This window comes from Ursus americanus, chromosome X (genome assembly GCF_024610735.1).
Source record: "Ursus americanus isolate L20-20 chromosome X, mUrsAme1.1.p, whole genome shotgun sequence".
In the NCBI taxonomy this organism is placed as follows: Eukaryota; Metazoa; Chordata; class Mammalia; order Carnivora; family Ursidae; genus Ursus; species Ursus americanus.
In genome coordinates, this window is record NC_142164.1 from 14,755,191 (window position 1) to 14,764,180 (window position 8,990).

Here is an 8,990-nt window from a genome sequence, read left to right on the forward strand (position 1 = left end):
GTGTCCCATGTCGCAACGCACGCAACCCGTCTGAGCCTCAGTTGTCTGATCTATATAATGGGGATATTCATGCTTGCTCTGCATACCTCACCAGCTTGTTGTGATGCTCAAATGCGATGTGTACCGGGCGCACGGCTGCGACAGTAAGGCTCTGTGGCCGGCTCGCACTTGGCAGCTGACGCAGAGTAGGGGCTCAGTAGTGCGGCTGGAAAGAGCGCAGAGACCCTGTTCCACGCTCTCTCGTGACACTAAACACCCTTGATTCTAATTCTCCGTTTGGGACTCTGTCTTCCCCACTAGACGGAGTTCGCCAAGGCCAAGGACCAGAACTTGCCGTCTCTGGCTTCACGGCACCTCGCTCGGTACCTGGCATGGAGAGAAAGCCCCTGCCACACGGCAGAGTTGGCGGGGAGCGCGAGTGTTGGTGGCCCAGCCGGGGCAGCCCCAGCGGCGGCAGGGTGAAGGAGTCACCTCCCCGGCGCCGACAGCACCCGCCTGCGGCCAGCAGAGAGCAGCAGAGACCCCCGAGTCCGGGCCCCTCTGCCCACAAGCCCCCACCCCCACCCCTCCGCCTGCATCCGGGCCGGGCCTCCTTCCGTCTCTAACCTTGCGCTGCATTTGGCCTCTCTCCAAAGGGGTGGAAATCGGACCCGGTTTGACTAAAATGTTTCCCCGAACCTAAGCAGTTTGCAAATTTCGGCCTGAAACTAGGGCAACGGGAGCAGTTTTAGTCACCAAGGCCATTCCCAGTGTGAAGTTAGGCACAGTACCCCTGAGGCCCGAAACCCTGTGGGGCAGGACAGCTTCCCACTTGAATGCGTTTGGCAAAACGTCGTGCAGAATTTGGAAAGGATTCCTGGCTTTAGAAGATGGAAAACTGGAAAGTTCTGCTTTTTTTGTTGTTGTTGTTAAATAGCGCTTTCAAAGGTCCCTTCGAGAGGGCTGCCTATCTACGTATAATTTGATGTTCTGCGGTGAAGTAGAGAGCCAAATGAAAGCCGCCCAGGCCCAGGTTGGGCGTCATTAAAGGGGCTGAATGAATGGTAATTATTTTAGCTAGCAGTGGGAGGAAGGGCCCGGCATAGTGGTAAAGTGGATTGCCTGCTTCTGCTAACTGATGGGCCGACCTTATTATCTTTCCCATTTGACACCGAAAGGCCGCTGGAACTAATGGCCTTTCAAGGGAAAGCAAAAGCTTTCTATTTATTTACTTTATTCTCTGGCTTTTACAGGGTTCCATTTTAATGCCCCTTAATTATGCTACAGCAGTTGAGTGTAGGGGTTAAGAGTATGGGCTTTGGAGTCAGACAAAACCGGGCTTGCATCCCAGCTCCGCGGCTTCCCAGCTGCGTGGGCTGGGTCCCTCGCTTGAGCACTCCGAGTTTTATTTTCCTTTCTCTGCAAAAGAGTGACTCTAATTCATGACTCGTAGGCTTATTGTGATGATTCAATGAGCTGATGTGTCTAAAGCACTTAGCTTGGAGCCCGGTGCACGGTGGGTACGCGGGAAATCGGAGTTTCAGAATTGTGCACGCACACGCACCTCGAGCGTGGGCCACGGCAGCCCTGAGAAGATGCTCACCACAAACCCTGACAAAGAAACAAGGCTCAGAGGGATCAAGTCATTGCCCAAAGTTGGTCACAAAGCGCTGGACGTGGACCGCAAACCCTGTGCGTCTGAAGCCTTGCTCCGGATGGCTAGAACGAAATCTCCCCTGTCAACTTTGTTCTAGAGGGAAACCTATTCTTTCCAGCCTTAGCTCTCTCAGAGCCCGGGTGTCAGGGGATGCCCTGAGCCCCCTCGAAGGGTCAGCTGTGGGAGTCCACGAAGGATCCACAAAGTTCACTTGTTGTCTTTGTCAGCCAATAGGAATAGCAATGGGTCAGCGGCACGATGCCGTTTTCATTCATTTATTTATTGGACAAAAATGTACCAAATGAGATGCCTGTGTCAGGCACTGTGCAAGGCATGATAAAATACAGAGATGACTCAGGCATGAGGATTGCCCTTCTGAAAGCGGGCTCTTTTCTTTAGGAAGTGGTGGCCGTGATGCTTTTCGGTTTATTCAGAATGATCAACTCGATCCGCTGCAGGTAACATAACAGGAGAACTAAGACTGAAGATCCCATTGGTTGGCTTTCTGCCTGGCTTAAACATCCGTTGATTATCTGTTCCTTCTGCATCACAGAAAGCATTGGTTTGCGAGTAGGAAAGTGTACCTGAATTTCCAGAACCTTCTGGTTAGGTTGTACCTTCTGGTATCAGCTAATGGAGTCTTGCAGACCGACTTTCCGCTTTTGAGGGTGATAGGAACAGACATGTTAACACCGAAGTTTGTCTTTTTTGGGTTTTTGGTGCTTTTTTGTTTTGTTTTGGTTTGGTTTGGTTTCATTTTTCAATTCTAGTCTTAGGTCTTTTATAACCTTGATATTTTACACCATAGGTTTGTACTGCCGTGCTTTTGTTTTTAAACTATGTAGATGTGGGATCCTGCTACTTCCCCTTTCGGAAGTCCAAAGTATTTCTTTTCAGTACAAATGGCAGTATACTCTCAAGATACCAAGCTCTCCTGACCTAGAATTGAAAGGCTTCTTGCATAATTTCAATAATTCCAGAAGCTTCTGAGGTTAAGCCAGTTTGAACAGACATCTCACCATTGCAATGAGCTTTTGAGACACAAAATCCCAGCCAAAGGCTTGGAAAATTTGGCAAATGGATCCCAAATGGCTTCCCCCAAAATGCTTTTTTGTCCTTAGCTAGAAGAAAGCAAATTAACAAGAGACCGGATTTAGAGTACCTCAAATGACAAACATTGCTGTTGCCTTCACAACATGAACAAATTATTACCAGAAATCTAGGTTTTTTGTACCATCTAGTGGTACGTCCCAATACAAGTGATACATAAATGGGTTTTTTAAAGTTCACAGTTCTTTGAGAGCGTCTCTAAAGGCTCGGGTCAGTGGCTTGTGTCATAATAGAGCTTGTCAGGACGAGGAGATGGTCGCTTCCTCACGCTGTTATTCTGAGCTTCGCAGCTTGATTCCTCACCTGTTGTCAGCACCACAGATTGGGGTCTGCAGTTTGCAGAGTCCGGGTCAGCACTAACCACAGAGTGAGAGCAAGGAACACACTCACGCTGTGAGAGCAAAGAATAGAACGCGTCCACCTCCTTGCTCTTAAAGCTCCCAGCACTCTCTAAGGGGTTTTTAAAGCAATTTTTTTAATGTGCTCAAAAGCATGTAACATAAAATTGCCTATCTTAGCTATTTCTAAGTGTATAGTTCAGTCTATCAAGTGCATGCCCATTGTTGTGCAACCCATCTCTAGAACTTTCCATCTCACAAAATGGAAACTGTGATTCTGGGGAAATACACCTCCCAATTCCCCCTCCTCCACTAACAGCGTTTACGAAGGGATCACTTCAGGCACGTATTCCTCTAAGGGCCTGTGTTTTTACCGTGCTTATTAAATTACAATATATAAATATGCGAATAATGAATAATTGTCATGAAAAAGCAGTCATTATCACAAAAACAAACAGCTCTCGCTTGCTCCGGGGCCTACTACCGCGGGAACAAAAGGATGATTCTGCAGTCGTGATGTCTTATCTTTTGTTAACCAAATCTCGGAGCCGAGTTCCTGTTTGCCAGCCCTCCTTGCTCGCGACGGAGGGGAGCGGGAGCTTCGAGACTTTTGCATGCAGGATTCTGTAAAAAGAAAAAGTTAAAATTATTATTTTTTGCAATTGCAGGACTATCTCAGAGGGATTCCAGGCGCACCAGGGAGAAGTCGCGGAGATCCCTGGGGGCGAACGGGGGCCAAGGGAAGAGCGGGTTTGGAATTGTGGCTCGGCTGAGTTTCTAGTTGTGTGGCGGCTATAGACTGAATGTTTTTGTCCCCTCCCCGTCCCCCTCCCCCCCCCGCCGGCCCTGGCCAACTTCTAGGCTTTACCCTAATCCCTGAGTATTTAGTGACGGTTTTCGGAGGTGGGGCCTTTGGGAGGTGATTAGGTCCTAAGGGTGGAGGCTTCACGAATGGGAGCCGTGCCCTTGTGGAAGGGACCCGAGAGCAACCTCGCCCCTTCCCCCTGTGAGAACCCAGCAAAAATGGCCGTCTATGACCCACCAAATCTGCCCGTGCCTTGGACTTGGAATTTGCAGCCCCCAGAAGTGTGAGAAATACATCTCGGTGGTTCAGAAGCCACCCAGTCTGCTAATTCGTTATGGCAACTAATGGAGCGAGACAGGGGCCTTGAGGGAAACTACTGGCCCTCTAACAGCCTCTATTTCCTCATCTGCAGGATGGGGGAAAGATAGAATGAAGTAAGTTGTGTGCCGTGACGAGCACATAGGCAGTGCTCATTAAACACTCACCCCGTCCCTTCTCCCGTTGTTGGCAACACGTAAACCTATCTCCCTAAGCCTCAGTTTCCTTGTCTGTCAGTCGCATGGGTCACTGTGATGTTCAAAATGGAGCAGTGCGTGTGAAAGTAACTTCGGAACAGACAATAGGTGTTTTTAGAAAATTCATTTTTAGGTCTACAGAGTTGTAACCAGTCGAGAAAGAAAATAATCATTAAATACAGGTAATTAGTATTTCCCAAAGAAGGTTATTAACACTTCCTGATAAACCATGATCTGTCTTGAATCACTTCAATAACGTGAGCGTCTGAAGCGGGGGGGGGGGGGGGGGGGGGGGGGGCTGGCCTGGGTCATCTCTCCAGGCTGTGTCTGACCCCGGGAGTGTTTCACTCTCCTCCAGTCTCACAAAAGGACCAGGACTCAAAAAGAGAATGGCTCTGGGTTATTAGGGAAGCTTTGAAAGAACAGAACACATTTGCTGCTTCACAATAATCACACCACTTAGAGAGAACCACGGTTCATTTTCTAAGAATTTTCTGCGTAAGCCACGTATGAAAACTATTTTCTCAGGAAAATTACACATGCTTGTAAAAAGCTCCAACAGCGCAAAAGGGTATAACGTGAAAAGTAAAATTTCCCTGACCAACACCAGCGGACACAAATACACACTATGCACACATCAGCTCCCCAAACCCACTCGGCAAAGAAATCACGGTTGACAGATTGAGATTCTCCCACTAAGTATCCATGCATGTTCTATGCATGTACAAATACGCATACACTGGCTACATGCACACAGACACACAGACACACGCATTCCTGCATATACATACACACACATACACACACCCTGTGTTTCAGAGAGACCCTTAGTTCCATAGAAGATCACGATAGGGGGGTGGGGGGATGGGCTAGCCCGGGGATGGGTAGTAAGGAGGGCACGTATTGCATGGAGCACTGGGTGTTATACGCAAGTAATGAATCATGGAACTTTACATCAAAAACTAGGGATGTACTGTATGGTGACTAACATACCATAATAAAAAATTTTTTAAAAAAAGATCATGATAAAAGTGAATGGTACCCCTGAAATTGCATAATACCGGGCAAAGCAACCACTCGTTCCCCCCGACACACACACACACACTCACCTCTCCTTTTCCAAGAAACCACAAAAGGATAACACCAAACTGCTATTTTGTAACTTGCTTTTCTCAATGATATTGCTTTCCATTTCGGCATACGTAAATCTACCTGACTCTTTGTGTTCCCAGTGTTCGATCGTAGAGATGTATTATCATTTATTTAGCCAATTTGTTTTTGACAGAAACTGGGGTCACTTCTAGCTTTTTTTTTTTTGCCACTACTAATACTGTAATAAACAATTACACCTCTTCGAGTAATATGCGGCTATTGTACAATGAGCTTTAAGTCCCTCTGTGTGTGCAGTGCATGTGTGGTCGGTTTTTGTAGTTAATAATGTGCATTTTCAGGACTATAGACCTGCAGGATCGTTTTTTTAAAGTTTATTTATTTATTTTTTTATTCACGTCATCTCTTCGCCCCATGTGGGGCTCGAACTCACAACCCCGAGATGAAGAGTCGCATTCTCCGCCCACGGAGCCAGCCAGGTGCCCCTATAGCATCATTTTTAAAGGCTGTACATTATATTGGATTGGAGTGGATGGATGAAATGTAATTTGTTTAACAAATGCCCTGCAGTTGGGGATTTATGCTGTTGCTGATTTTTCACCATTCTACACAATGCAGCGTTGAACACCTATATACTGAAATCTGTGTGCGTTTGTCAAATTATTTTCCTCGGATACATCCCTAGAGGTGAGGTTGCCAGGCCAAGGGGTATGCCTATTTGAAAGAGTGGCCACTTCATTTAAAAGAAAAACTGCTAATTTTGTCATGGGAATTTGCCACACAGAGGGCCTCCGATACGATAGCCTGGGGTGGGGGGAGCAATTACATCAGATAGGTAGGTGGTTTCCAGCCCTGATGTGGCAGGGCAGGATAATAGCCCCAGGGAGGTCCCCGTCCTAATCCCCGAACCGAACCCCATGACTATCTTCAGCGACACGGCAAAGGGGAACTAAGGGTGCAGATGAAATTAGTTTCACTTAGCCAATCAGTTTCACTTAAAATGGGGATTATCCTGATTATCTAGTGCCCAAGGTAATCGCAAGGATCCTTGACAGTGGAAGAGGAAGCAGGCACTTGAGTTAGGGGTGCGAGCTTCTGGGGGCTTCAACCTGTGAAAGGTATAAGGGGGGAGGAAGCGGAGGTGAACAGAGGGAGACTCGGGCCAGGCACTCAGTGAACCGCCCTTCCGGCAGCGGAAAAGCAAATCTGGGACCCGCACAGTTCTTCCTTCTGCTCCTCAGTCTTCCCGACCCTGGCTGCTTCTTTGAGCCCCGGTATGGCAACTCTTGGTAGGCCTTGTTGTAAATACATTTGTTTCAAAATGCAGCCCATCAGAGCTGGAAATGACTTTAGGGATCATCTCATTTTCTACAAAGAGAAAAGGAGACCGGGCAGGGTGGGGGCCTCAATGGAGAGGAGAGCCCGCTGCAGTCAGGACTGGAACCCAGGGGTCCTCGCTCCGGGCTTGCAGCAGCATTAGGAAAAGGCTGCTTGGAGGCGCCTGAGTGGCTCAGCCCATTAAGGGTCTGACTCTTGGTTTCCACTCAGGTCATGATCTCAGGGTTATGAGATGGAGACCCTTGTCGAGCTTCCCCCTCTCCCTCAGCCCCTCCCCCCACTCGCACACACTCTTTCTAAAATTAATTAATTAATTATTTTAAAAAAGGAGGGGCGCCTGGGTGCCTCAGTCTTTTTAAGAGTCTGACTTCAGCTCAGGTCATGATCTCAGGATCCTGGGATCAAGCCCCATGTCAGGCTCCCTGCTAAGCTTCTCCCTCTGCCCCTCCCCCTGCTCATGTGCTCTCCCTCTCTCTCTCTCAAATAAATAAATAAAATCTTTAAAAAAAAAGTCTGCTCATTTGGAAAGATTAGTGGAGGGTCACCGTGTTTTCACCAAAAACGTAACTGTCATTGCTATAAATAGACTCAACTGCGTCAAAGCATAATCATTAAAAGGAAAAAAAATAACCAGACTGCTCTTTGAGAAGATCTTTGAGGCTTAACTTAATCTTAATTAAATTTATTAAAAAATAGCGATAAAACTGTAAGCCTTATAAAAATGCGAGAGCCCAGTTCATCCCCACTAATCTGTAAAAATTCACAGCGACAAATGGTTTTAAAATCTTACACAAGGGGGGCGCCTGGGTGGCACAGCGGTTAAGCGTCTGCCTTCGGCTCAGGACGTGATCCCGGCGTTATGGGATCGAACCCCACATTAGGCTCCTCTGCTATGAGCCTGCTTCTTCCTCTCCCACTCCCCCTGCTTGTGTTCCCTCTCTCGCTGGCTGTCTCTATCTCTGTCGGAAAAATAAATAAAATCTTTAAAAAAAAAAAATCTTACACAAGGTAAAGGCATTGAGATGGGCCATTGCATTATTAATTGCACATGTGGAAGATACAAATGGTTTACTAAACTATTTTCAATTCATTATATCAAGCTAGGAAAACCATTATGGAAAGGGCAGAAACCGTGTTTATGAGAGAGAGAACAGTTATATTCTAGTTAGCATTCATTTGTGGAGGGATGACTTTATTTCCAGTACTACCCGTGATGCTGATTCGTGGAATGGAAACGTGCTTCCAACACCAGCTCAGTCAGATCTGCAAACAACATTCTTATTCAGAGTTCTTTTTTTTTCTTTTAATGTTTTAGTGGGGGTTTTTTAAGTGATATCTGCACCCGACATGGGGCTCCAACTCACAACCCCAAGATCAAGAGTCACAGACTCTTCCATCTGAGGCAGCCAGGCACCCTTCTTACTTGGAATTCTTAAGATGGTCTTTGCTTCTAGAAAAAGTAAGTTGTCACCTTTTTCTCCTTGCTTTTTTGGTACAGGCATTATTCAAGTATGGGAGTTTCCCATTTGAAGCAATTACCATTCTTCCCAACTGTCAAGTTCAGGAATGGGCTTGTGTTTTGGGGGGAGGGGCGGCAGCTGGTGAGTCAATCAGGTCACTCGCCCATTTCCTAAAATTATAAAGATGTAAACGAGGTTTGTGGACTCTAGCCCTATTGGGCCCCAACTTCCCAGGTTCAAACCTTGATCCATCTGCTAATTCTACACCCCTCACCCCCAAACTAGCATCTCACAAGATTATCAACTAGGAGTGGAGATGAAGCCACAGACAACACAAAGGGCCAGCCACGCCACCTTCGTGTGTGGATTTTTAATTCCGAGAGTAAATTGCCAAAAGTGAGTCAAAGAAGTGCTTTTCGAGGTAGCTTTTGGAAGTGAGGTGGGAAAGGAAACAAAGGACAGGTATAGAAAGCCAGAAGTCTAACTCTAGAATTAAGTAGGAGTTGATCTGGGTGGGGATTTACTGGTGTATGTCAGGAGGCCTGGTCTTCCCTCTTTATTACAGTGGGAACATGGTTTATGGCTTTCAGCTTTACTCAAGAGAGAGCTTGGGAATCCGCAAGGAAATGTGATCAGATTTTACCAGTCTGCAGAAGATGCCAGCCTTCTTGGAATCAT